The following is a 13,261-nucleotide window of genomic DNA, read 5'->3' as shown; positions in this document are numbered from 1 at the left end:
TTTAAGCAGTTCCATAATATCTAGAGGACAAAATTCTAAACTAACTATTTCTCAAAATGAACAAAACTAGACCATCAAAATAGACAAGAGCAAGAGGATACTCCCAAATGGGTGGTTAGAATACTTGTGACAAAAGAAATTGTAATTAGTAAAAAAAAATTGAAGAACAAAGAAGTATATGGTAAGAAGATAAGCAGCAGCAACAATTAAACAAGTCATTAACAGAAGTGAAAAACAAAGCAATATATTGTTAGAAGATGTGTGACAGTAAGAATCACAACAAGTAAGAAACAAACATGAAGAACAAAGAAATGTGTGGTTAGAAGATAAGTAGCAGCAAGAATTACAACAAGTCAAAAACATAATGAAGAACAAAAGAAATATGCTGTTACAAAACATGCAACAACAGGGATCAGAACAACTCAAAGACAAAAGTGAAAAGCAAAGAAATTATTTGGTTATAACATATGCAATATCAAGAATCACAGCAAATACAAAAAAAGTGACTGCTCTTGACTTAAAACTTAAGGATAACATGATGGTTAAGCTAATGTGTAATTGTAATGTAAGCTAATGTCTGTAAGCTAATGTAATGCCAAATATATACATGTATATGTGAATAATAAATTGATTGAACTCAAACAACAAGGATCAGAACAAATCAAAACCAGAAGTGAAGAACAAAGAAATATGTAGTTATAACATATGGAACAGCAAGACTCACAACAAATCACAATGATTACATTATTCTTGGGTTCTTAAGTAATGAGGTATAACTTGTTTTTATTTGTTGTCATATATCTTCTAACCTCATATTTCATTGTTTTTGCCTTTTTGTGATTCTTGCTTCACAAGCTTCACCTGTCACAAGGGTACCATAAAGATGCCTTCCAATGTTATAATCTATTTCTATGCATAAACAGGGATTAGTAAATGGTTTTTATCATTATCTTGCAAAATTTTCAAAAATGCTATTCATTTCTTGAAGTGAAAAAAGTCAAAATTACAAGTTCTATTAAAGTCATAAGTGTAATAATTTGAAATCACTACAATTCTGTATTGGCTTTCCATGTCTATTCAGTTTTTGTCTTCTTGGCAATAATTGTCTGGCAGCTTTCAGCTAGTTGTGACTAATGAAAATAGGTAATGGAAGGCTAAGCCAGCTTTGCTGTCCAACTAGCAAAAAAGGCCTTAGACAATGGTCATTTTACTGTGTTGGAAAGTAGTTTAGCTAGATAAGAAAAAAAAATCAGCAATTTAAGCTAAAATTCTAGATTAAGGGCTTTTGTTGATCTTCAAGAGTAGTTGAGTTTGGCCAATGGAATTCTCAGGAATAGATCAATAGACATATAAATCTCTGGGGAAGGTACTTCGAAGAAGTCCCTTCCTCCACATTATCCCCTCCAATGGGAAACTGACCCTTTTGTAATCTTTGTCCTATAATAGTACAACCTTGAGAAATAAATTTACTGCTCAATTGAGAGACAAAGAAATTGTTTTGAGCCTCATTCCTTTGCTTATTCCAAAGTCTACATTGTTTTAAGGATTTGTAAATAAGGAATTGTATTTTAAAAACCAGAGCCAATATAAAAGACATTGAAAATACATATTCAAGGTAAAAGGCTTTTGCAATGCCCATGCAATTAGGAAAGGTAGAGGTAGCAGCTTAGAAGTATCTTCCAAGTATATATTCCTAACCCTAGGTTCCTTCTGGACCTTTCATATAACTAACTTGACTACATTCCAGTATAGCAAGACATATCTCAGCTAGAACTTCACCAAAAACGTAATTCCTAGTATTTCAACTGGAGTCAAGCCATATCAAGGTTCCCTCCCTAAATTTAAGCAGTAGATTCAGGCTACAAATCCTTATCAACCAAGATTGAGTAAAGATATGAGGTTCAAAACACTTTTTTTTTGCGTCATTTGACCAGTTATTCTGTTTCTCAACGTTTCATTTCTATAATAGGCTACTAAGATTGTTAAAGGACATTGAAGGTCAATGCAATATGAAAGAAGAATTAACAGAGGTGGGTACTACAAAATATCTTCCCAAGGAATCTGTAAGTCTCTCAATTCATTACTGGAAGTTTCATCTACCTCACTCATTTTTCAAAGATCAACAAAAATATTTAATCTTGAATTTTAGCAAAATAGATTCTATAGCATTGATAAATGATAAATGATTAATGATGGACATGCATTTAGACAGTTGTAGAACCAAATTGAAATCAAATATGGGCATTAGTGGTAAATTCCCACTCTCCAGAAGGAACTCCTAAAAAAAAATAAAACTAAATTACAAGATTTTAAAATACTTATTCCTGTTATTCCTTAAGATGTACCAATAAATTCCCCCCCTCCTCTCTTAATGGTCAAATATACCCCAATTTGTATAAAATGCACAGTGGAATTTCCTATTGTACAGCTTTATTGACATTAAATTGACTTTAAGAGAAGAATCACATATGGGAAATTCATTGCATATACATAATTAGGGTATATATCTAACCATTAGGGGCGAGGGAAAGGTTTATTAGCATGCCTTGAGGCTTGGTATTAGTGAGTATTTTGAATGTCTTAAAGTAGTTTCCAGAATTTTATAGTGTTTCCTTCTGTAGAGTGGGACTACAGCACTAATATCCAAATCTGACTTTAATACTGGTGTTGCTCTTAGATTTTAGCTGTGAGCTAGCAATTATACCCCCTCCATTCTTGATCCATTATGGGAAACAGGCTCTTATAGAAAGTATGTTACTCCTTTTGTGCCTTTGATAGAGTATTTGTTCTTGAAGGAATGAGAAAGTCAGTCAAATGTTAGCATAAAGAGCAAGAGGTTGAGAAAGAAGAGGGGGGCAACCCTGATCCTTAGATGCTCATGCTTAGAAACTAATTACAACAATGAAAGCATGTACAGTTTTTAAATAACTTGGTTTTCTCTTGGCATACACAACTAGCTGGCATAATTATTGCTAATTTTTATTATAAGCCAGCTTTGCTCTCAATTGTTTTTTTTTTGTAACTGGTACTTTTTTACTGCTAAGACACATTTGATTGTACCCCCTTTAGATTCTTACTCTTTCTTTATATATTCTTTCCCAATTATATATATATACATATATATATATATATATATATATATATATATATATATATATATATATATATATATATATATATATATATATATATGTATACAGATATATTCTACAGCATCGATATCCTAAAACTTGGTCTACCTGCCTGAGACTCTAGACGGGCGTGCCTTTTCAAAAGCTAGTACACAAGTATTTGTCTAATAAGAGAGTCACACTTACTCCTGCCGTTTACCATGCTGTTTAACATAACACTTGGAAACTTATAGGTCCCCCCGTGTGCCTATAGGTCCACGGGTCTTGTTGGTCATTTGTCAATCCTATAACACGTATTCCACATGAAACTAAAAGTGGACAAGCCTTTTAGGCTTAGGTCACTTGTTTGCCTCTGAGTCCGAGCAAATTCAATCCCCCATTTTGCATTCAAGTCCAGTGGACATTCTCTATCAAGAGTCAACTCAAAATCAATCGAATCATTCATCCCTTAGTTTGATGACTATCTACCTTAGTCGTGCCCTAGGATGGAATGGATAGATGGATCATAGACTTATCTATCAACAAGTGAAATGGCATCATTTTTATGAAAGAAGGCTTATGCCAGATTTGCCTCTCACTGAGACTATCTGTCGTCGCTTTTTCTCCAATTAGCCATAGCTTGATGTCTGCATCTTGATTTAATTCAAAATCAAGATAGATAGAATGTTTCATTTGTATGTTTTAGGATCACCTCTTGTCCTTTTCCAATTACCTTCATTCACTTAAGCTATTTAACTATTATGGTTTAATTGTTTTTCCTTTCTTTTTCGCCCTTAAGTGCACACCTTAGGAAAAAATAAACAAAATAGAAGTTTCAATTGTCCAATGCGTTGAGACAAAGAGACTTGATTTTCCCTTAGACTCACGGGAGAAATTTCGGAACGGAAGTATCATAATTTTCAAACATCTTTAAAATACGTTTAGGCTTGTGTTTTTTACAAGTTTTCTAACACCCCTTTCCCCATAGGTGGTTTTAGAGGAGATGGGTTGAGGGGGAATCACCCCGGGCACAGAAATTTTAGGAGCACAATTAGAAATAATAATATAACATTTATAATCATTTTGTAGTTTTAAATATTTTATCTTTATTAAAATAAAGTAGAGGTTGTTGATAGCAGTAAGTTGCTTAATGTAATACTTATATAATAATACTTAATACTCACAGTAAGTACAAGCAAATTGAAGAGGCCAGAACCGCCTCTGTCTCCCCCTAAATGATAGCCCATGACCATTGACTATCCGGATGTGGACCAGCTCTTGCCCCACCTCCCAATAAAAATGCTGGGGCTACGCCCCTGTTCATGACTATACCACTCACTCCTCTATAAATGTTAATACTCCGTTGTTTGTCTCAGTGCAGTTGCCTTTACCCCTCCTTTATAGAAAGATCAAAAGCTGGAGCCATTTTGTTCATAATATAAAATATTGGTGACATTTTTTTTGTAAGGAAATAATTAAGAAATCCTTTTTAGGAAGTATGATTTTTGAATCTGTCTCTTTTTTCTGGGTATTGTTTTTTTTTCTTCTTTTTTTGGTTGAACTCTTGGTGTATTACTATAGTGTATCAATCTGATCGTTTATTTGTAAGGTTTGGGTGCCAAAGTGAAAATTTATCAGTCTAATTGTTTATTTCTAAGGTTTAGGGTGTCAAAGTGGAAGTTTCATCTATTTGGCTTATCTTTTAAATGAAAGTAAAAAATACTGGTGAAAAAAAAACAGAAAGAAATAATTCTATCAATAAGAAGTTCCTATCCTGGATTTTTATGTTCCTTATACTATAGATCAAGTCTTAATTTAATACTACTACTACTACTAGCAACTCACCGCAGGACCAAGCCGCATGGTGCCAACACATCTTCGCACGCTCCTCCATCCCAATCTATTCAAAGCCTTCCTCTTTACACCCTCCCAGGAAGTTCCCATTTATTTTAAATCTTTCTTAATGGCATCCTCCCACCCCAGACGAGGACAACCTGCTTTCTGCTAAGCCCTAAACGATTGGCCAAAAAGGACAATCTTTGGTTGTAAGTCGTAATTTGACTAGAATTAATGCAATTGTACATTCTAAAACATTAGCATAAATACTGTATAAATTTGGGTGTAGTATACCCAAGTTCCTAATATAAAGAATGATTTTTGTAAGTTTTATTGTTGCTCTTTTCTATTTTATGATTATTTTCTAGTTTAGAGCGTAAAAATACATAGAAAACCGTAGATTAAATCTACAGGACCTGATGCATTTTTATTCCACAAGGGGGACAATTTTTTTGAAAACCAGGATATTTTGCTGGTCGTAAGCCTACTAATGTATTTTTCGGGTAATAAAAAAGGATGGAGAGCAAGGGAGCCTTTGGCTATTGGTGAGCTGAGTGAGCAAGGGAGCCTTTGGCTATAGGTGGGCTGAATAAGTAAGGGAGTCTTTGGCTACTGTTGGGCTGAGTGAGGACGGGAGCTATGAGCTGTTGCTGTGCTGAGTGAGCAAGGGAACTTTTGGCTATTGATAGGCTGAGTGACCAAGGAATCATTTGGCTATTGGTGGGCTGAGTGAACGAGAGAGCCTTTGGCTATTGGTGGACTGAGTGAGCAAGGGAGCCGTTGTCTATTGGTGGGCTGAGTGAGCAAGGAAGCTGCTGGCTATTGGTGGGCTGGGTGAGCAAGGGAGCCTTGGGCTGTTGGTGGGCTCAGTGCCCTTTTAGGACTTTTTAGAGGTGACAATATTCATGTAAGTTTTTAGTGCTGGGCGGCCTGTGTTTGAAATTGAAAAGGTTCCTGTAGACGGGACTGGGAGAAGCGTGAAAAAAAGCAGCAACAGGTCGATTTTTTAGACGGTTGTTTTCGGTTTTTCATAAAAAGAAGTTTAATTCTCAAGGATCAAATATTTAAGTTTAAGTTTGAAGGTAGAATCTGTTGCTTGTCCTATGTATGGATCTCAGGATGAAAGTTTAATACATTTTTTGTGTGAATGTGTCGAATTCAATGAATGGAGGCGAGAGATGTATGGTAAAGAAAAATTGAATGAGATATGGATGGTAGATAGAATGAAAGAGACAAATTTCCTGAATATTAAAATAATAGCAAGGTTTGTCAGAATTGCAGCGGCACATCGTGAGCGTTTTCTTTAAATAGTATTAATTTATTTTAGTTAATTTGTTGTTTGTTCTTGTTATGTAAATTTCCTATGGCCCACGGGCTTTTTCTGGAATAAATTATTATTATTATTATTATTCAGTTATCAAACAGTTCGTGGTAACGAACTGTAAGTAAGGGGCCACCCAGCTCAATAGTAACCGAAACTCTAAAAAAAACGGAATTTTAATACCAATAGATACATCAAAAGAATCGGATGTTTATGCTGATTTTGAATATATGAGTTTCATCAAGTTTTGTCCTTCCTATCAAATTTTACGAGCCTGAGAAAATTTGGCTTATTTTCAAACAAATAAACCCTACTGTAAAGGTTTGAAGCTCCTATCTGCACAAAAGGGGAATTTTGTATTTTTTGCCAAAAGAAAGATCATGGATGCATGTGCTTAGGAGGATCTTTCCATGGAGGAATTTTTCATGGGGGAAGATAATTTCTATGAAGGGGGCTCTGGATATCCCAGCATTATTTAAAAAACGATCAGAAATTAAATTAAAAAAATTAAATTTTTTCAACTGAAAGTAAGGAGTAATATTAAAACTTAAAACGAACATAAATTATGAGGGCGTTCGTCCTCTCGTCAATACCTCACTGTTTACGCTAAAGTATTTTTAGTAATTTCTAAAGAGCTGTTTATTGTAATTAAACGGCCTTTTTGATTCAAGGGTCATTCTTAAAGAGTTGGAACGAAATTCGAACTTTAGCGTAATGAGTGAGGTATTAACGAGGGGGTGAACCCCCTCATATTACGCGTATGAGAAAGTTCGCTCCCTCTTCAATACCTCGTAATTGTGTTGCGAGAGCAACACTTTGGTTTTGTCGTGTTTTTTTTTTTTTTTTGTTCCTAGCACCCCGATTTCAGCTTATTCCTAGAAAGTGGTAAGGGTCTAACCTCTGCGGTTTTTACGGAAAGTGTGGACCTTAGGCCGGATTGATGAATATGACTTTACATTTTGGAAAGCTTCGTAGAACTCTTGCCTGGGGCCAAAAAGGATGGTTTTTGCTTGTCCTTGAGCCAGAGCCTATAGTGTGTGAAACGAAGAGGAGTTGTATAGCCTATGTCAGAGAGGACTATCTGAAGTTCTGCAGCCAAGCTTTCGTTTCATCAAACCATGTTTCTGCTTTCGAGTGGAAAGCTCCGTTCTAGCAGGCAAGCAGGCAGGCACCAATTTCAAATTGAAGATGGACTAAAATCTATGAGTGTTAAATATATGTAGCAGTTATCCGGCCCCACAGCCAATATATCTTCTTTGAGTGATAAATAGAAAAATTTACAGAAATAAAAAAGTGGGAACCGAGAGTGCTGCCATCTATTCTTTCTACCCTTTTCTGTTCGTGATTTCAGCTGAGTTTATCATTCGGTTTTTCGCACTTGAGATTGCGGTAGAGAAATGGTATCAGATGTGCCTCTTAAACTTTAAAAGTTCTCTCATTGCTAAAGAAATTAGAGTTTATCCTTTGCTCCTTTCTAAGTGATGACGTTAGAAAGTTGGCCTACGGCGAAAAAGTCAACTTTTGAACTAAGACAGATAGATTTTTTTTTTCGAAGGCAGTCGATAGCTTTTGATGAGCTGATCAAAGTATATGTCATCCATTTTTTTGTACAAAAATTCCTTCATGGGTTATACCAGTTTGAAAGTTACTGAAACCAAAAATAGGCCGATACCAATTGTGAGACATATAGGGGAGTTGTAAGCAACAGTCGGCTGTTAGCTCATAATCATCCTCGGCAATGAGGGGTTCGCAACTCTTACTAGTTGGTGTACCTATTTTTTGTTTCCGTTGTATTTGATGGTAAGACCAATTTAGTCCCAGTGGTAAGACATGTAGGGGACTTGTAAGTAATAATCGGCTGTAAGGCTACAATCATCTTTAGCAATGAGGAGTTTGCAACTTTTGCGAGTTGGTGTACCTAGTATGTATTTTAGCGTCCTTACAGATTAACAACTTCAGCGTTTAGTCGCAGCGAGGAAACAAAACCAAAGTGTTGCTCTCGCAACACTTTACTCGGCGAAGCCGAGCAAAGGTTGCCGCAACACCTCACGTTGCCCATGCAACGTAGATCTAGTTTACGCTAGAGTTGGAATTTTGTACAATAATGGCCGATATAAACAATAATTTGTTTGTGTTATTTTTCGACCATTCTTAGCATTTAATTTTACCTTAAGCAGTTTCATAACTATTATTTTTATGTGATAATAAACCATAGATATTGTATGTGCTCGGGAATTTTTTTCCAACTGAAAGTAAGGAATAACATTAAAATTTTAAATGAACGTAAATTATTACGTATTTCTTTTAAATATCTCTTCTTTCATTCATTTCTGTAATATGAGAAATGCACAACTTGTGACTCTCATTTTCATGAAAAATATTTTCGGCCTCTTTGGCCGTTTTGTTATTATGCCTTACAAAAATAGTTCGCTAATTTAAGCTATGTGGGAGAATCTTTTCATGGAGAAATTTCTCGTAGGGGAAGGGAATTTTAAATGGAGGGGAAGCTGGATATCCCGGTTATTTAAAAAATGATCAGCAATTAAATAAAAAACAAGTTATTTCAACTGAAAGTATGAAGCAACATTAAAACTTAAAACGAACAGAAAACATTACTTATATGAGATGGGTTGCCATAGCCTTTATGATTCAGGAGTCATTAAACAAAAATCAAACTTAGGTTATTATAAGGTTATTATTAGTTCGAAAAAAGTATAATTAATATACAAATTTTGTTTTAATTATTAATGTACGTTGAGCCAAATTCAAAACCCGCATTAATTCAAAAACGTTCAGATATTAAATAAAAAAACACGTTTTTTTTACTGAAAGTAAGGAACAACATTAAGATTTAAAACGAGCAGAGATTATTCCCTATATGAAAGGCCTGTCCTCTTCTCCACGCCGGGCTCTTTTAAACAGTTCGTGGCAACGAACTGTAAGTAAGGAGCCCGGCTCAATAGTAACTGAAACTGTAAAATAAGGAATTTTGATACAAATAGATACGTCAAAAGAAATCGAATTTTTATGCTGATTTCAAATATGTATGTTTTATCAAGTTTAATCCTACCCATCAAAAGTTACGAGCCTGAGAAAATTTGCCTTATATTTGAAAAGAGGGAAACACCCTCTAAAAGTCATAGAGTGCTAATGAAAATTCCACCATCATATTCAGCGTATCAGATAGCCCTAATGTAGAGGTTTTAAGCTCCTATCTGCAAAAATGCGGAATTTTTTATTTTTTGCCAGAAGAAAGATCACGGATGCACGTTTACTTATTATTTTTTTTTCCAAGGGTGATTTTATCGACACAGTGCTCCTAGAATGTCGCGAGAGGGCTCTTTCGAACGAAAATTCAAAGTTCCAGTGCCCTTTTTAAGTGACCAAAATTTGGAGAGCAACTAGGCCCCCTCCCACGCTTATTTTTTACCCAAAGTCACTGGATCAAAATTTTGAGATCGCCATTTTGTTCAAAATAGTCAAAAATATAATAATTATGTCTTTGAGGACAATTCAATCCCCCACAGTCCCCGGGGGAAGGGCTGCAAGTTATGAACTTCGCCCATATTTCACATATAGTATTGATTATTAGGAAGTATACAGATATTTTCAGGGGGACGTCTCTGGTGGGGGGGGGGGGGTCTGGGAGAGAGACTTACGCGAGAGGATCTTTCCATGGAGAAATTTTTCATGGGCGAAGAGAATTTCCATGAAGGGGGGTGCTGGATTTTCCAACGTTAATTAAAAAACAACCAGAAATTAAATTAAAAAAAACAAGTTTTTCCAGCTGAAAGTAAGGAGCAACTTCAAGGCTTAAAACGTACATAAATTATTACGTATATGAAGGGGCTTGCCCCTCGTCAATATCTCAGTCTTTACGCTAAAATACTTTTTGTAATTTCAAAAGAGCTATTCATTCTAATTAAACGGCTTTTGGGATTTGGGAGCACTCTTAAAGAATTGGAATAGAATTCTAACTGTGCCGTAAAGAGCTAGCTATTGACGAGAGGGTCAAACCCCCTCATATTACGTATATAAGGGAGTTTCTTCCCCTCTTCAGTACCTCGCTCTTTACGCTAAAGTTAATAATGACCGATATAAACGATAATTTGTATGTGCTATTTCTCGACCAATCTTAGCATTTAATATTATCTTAAGCAGCTTCTTAACTATGTCCCCTCCTCAACGCCTCGCTCTTTACGCTAAAGTTTGACTATTTCTCACAGCTCTGTTTTTTAGAACAATAAAACACCTTAGTGTAAAGAGCGAGGCGTTGAGGAGGGGACACCCCCTTTCATATACAGAATAAGCTCTGTTCGTTTTAAGTTTTAATTTCGCTCCTTACTTTCAGTAGAAAAATCTTGTTTTTTTATTTAATTAAAGTTTGATTTACAAAGGAACCTGGTCAAAATTGCAGCCTTGCCTGGTACATGGACTCCCTAGATGAAATTCAAAAAAATAATGTTAGGTGGTGAAGGAGGTGGTGAAGCTGTGAGAAATAGTCAAACTTTAGCGTAAAGAGCGAGGCGTTGAGGAGGGGACATAGTTAAGAAGCTGCTTAAGATAATATTAAATGCTAAGATTGGTCGAGAAATAGCACATACAAATTATCGTTTATATCGGTCGTTATTAACTTTAGCGTAAAGAGCGAGGTACTGAAGAGGAGAAGAAACTCCCTTATATACGAAATATGAGGGGGTTTGACCCTCTCGTCAATAGCTAGCTCTTTACGGCACAGTTAGAATTCTATTCCAATTCTTTAAGAGTGCTCCCAAATCCCAAAAGCCGTTTAATTAGAATGAATAGCTCTTTTGAAATTACAAAAAGTATTTTAGCGTAAAGACTGAGATATTGACGAGGGGCAAGCCCCTTCATATACGTAATAATTTATGTACGTTTTAAGCCTTGAAGTTGCTCCTTACTTTCAGCTGGAAAAACTTGTTTTTTTTAATTTAATTTCTGGTTGTTTTTTAATTAACGTTGGAAAATCCAGCACCCCCCTTCATGGAAATTCTCTTCGCCCATGAAAAATTTCTCCATGGAAAGATCCTCTCGCGTAAGTCTCTCTCCCAGACCCCCCCCCACCAGAGACGTCCCCCTGAAAATATCTGTATACTTCCTAATAATCAATACTATATGTGAAATATGGGCGAAGTTCATAACTTGCAGCCCTTCCCCCCGGGGACTGTGGGGGATTGAATTGTCCTCAAAGACATAATTATTATATTTTTGACTATTTTGAACAAAATGGCGATCTCAAAATTTTGATCCAGTGACTTTGGGTAAAAAATAAGCGTGGGAGGGGGCCTAGTTGCTCTCCAAATTTTGGTCACTTAAAAAGGGCACTGGAACTTTGAATTTTCGTTCGAAAGAGCCCTCTCGCGACATTCTAGGAGCACTGTGTCGATAAAATCACCCTTGGAAAAAAAAAATAATAAGTAAACGTGCATCCGTGATCTTTCTTCTGGCAAAAAATAAAAAATTCCGCATTTTTGCAGATAGGAGCTTGAAACCTCTACATTAGGGCTATCTGATACGCTGAATATGATGGTGGAATTTTCATTAGCACTCTATGACTTTTAGAGGGTGTTTCCCTCTTTTCAAATATAAGGCAAATTTTCTCAGGCTCGTAACTTTTGATGGGTAGGATTAAACTTGATAAAACTCACATATTTGAAATCAGCATAAAAATTCGATTTCTTTTGACGTATCTATTTGTATCAAAATTCCTTATTTTACAGTTTCAGTTACTATTGAGCCGGGCTCCTTACTTACAGTTCGTCCCCACGAACTGTTTGAAAGAGCTGGGCGTGGAGAAGAGGACAGGCCTTTCATATAGGGAATAATCTCTGCTCGTTTTAAATCTTAATGTTGTTCCTTACTTTCAGTAAAAAAAAAAACGTGTTTTTTTATTTAATATCTGAACGTTTTTGAATTAATGCGGTTTTGAATTTGGCTCAACGTACATTAATAATTAAAACAAAATTTGTATATTAATTTTACTTTTTTCGAACTAATAATAACCTTATAATAACCTAAGTTTGATTTTTGTTTAATGACTCCTGAATCATAAAGGCTATTTATTAGAATAATAGCATCTTTTAAAAATTAAAAAAGAAGCTTTAGCATAAGAGCGAGCAACTGAGGATAGGCAACCCATCTCATATAAGTAATGTTTTCTGTTCGTTTTAAGTTTTAATGTTGCTCCTTACTTTCAGTTGAAATAACTTGTTTTTTATTATAATTGCTGATCATTTTTTAAATAACCGGGATATCCAGCTTCCCCTCCATTTAAAATTCCCTTCCCCTACGAGAAATTTCTCCATGAAAAGATTCTCCCACATAGCTTAAATTAGCGAACTATTTTGTAAGGCATAATAACAAAACGGCCAAAGAGGCCGAAAATATTTTTCATGAAAATGAGCGTCACAAGTTGTGCATTTCTCATATTACAGAAATGAATGAAAGAAGAGAATTTAAAAGAAATACGTAATAATTTACGTTCATTTAAAATTTTAATGTTATTCCTTACTTTCAGTTGGGAAAAACTTCCCGAGCACATACCATATCTATGGTTTATTATCACATAAAAATAATAGTTGTGAAACTGCTTAAGGTAAAATTAAATGCTAAGAATGGTCGAAAAATAACACAAACAAATTATTGTTTATATCGGCCATTATTGTACAAAATTCCAACTCTAGCGTAAACTAGATCTACGTTGCATGGGCAACGTGAGGTGTTGCGGCAACCTTTGCTCGACTTCGCCGAGTAAAGTGTTGCGAGAGCAACACTTTGGTTTTGTTTCCTCGCTGCGACTAAACGCTGAAGTTGTTAATCTGTAAGGACGCTAAAATACATACTAGGTACACCAACTCGCAAAGTTGCAAACTCCTCATTGCTAAAGATGATTGTAGCCTTACAGCCGATTATTACTTACAAGTCCCCTACATGTCTTACCACTGGGACTAAATTGGTCTTACCATCAAATACA

The sequence above is a fragment of the Artemia franciscana genome, chromosome 19, assembly GCF_032884065.1.
Source record: "Artemia franciscana chromosome 19, ASM3288406v1, whole genome shotgun sequence".
Lineage (NCBI taxonomy): Eukaryota > Metazoa > Arthropoda > Branchiopoda > Anostraca > Artemiidae > Artemia > Artemia franciscana.
This window is presented reverse-complemented; position numbering follows the sequence as displayed.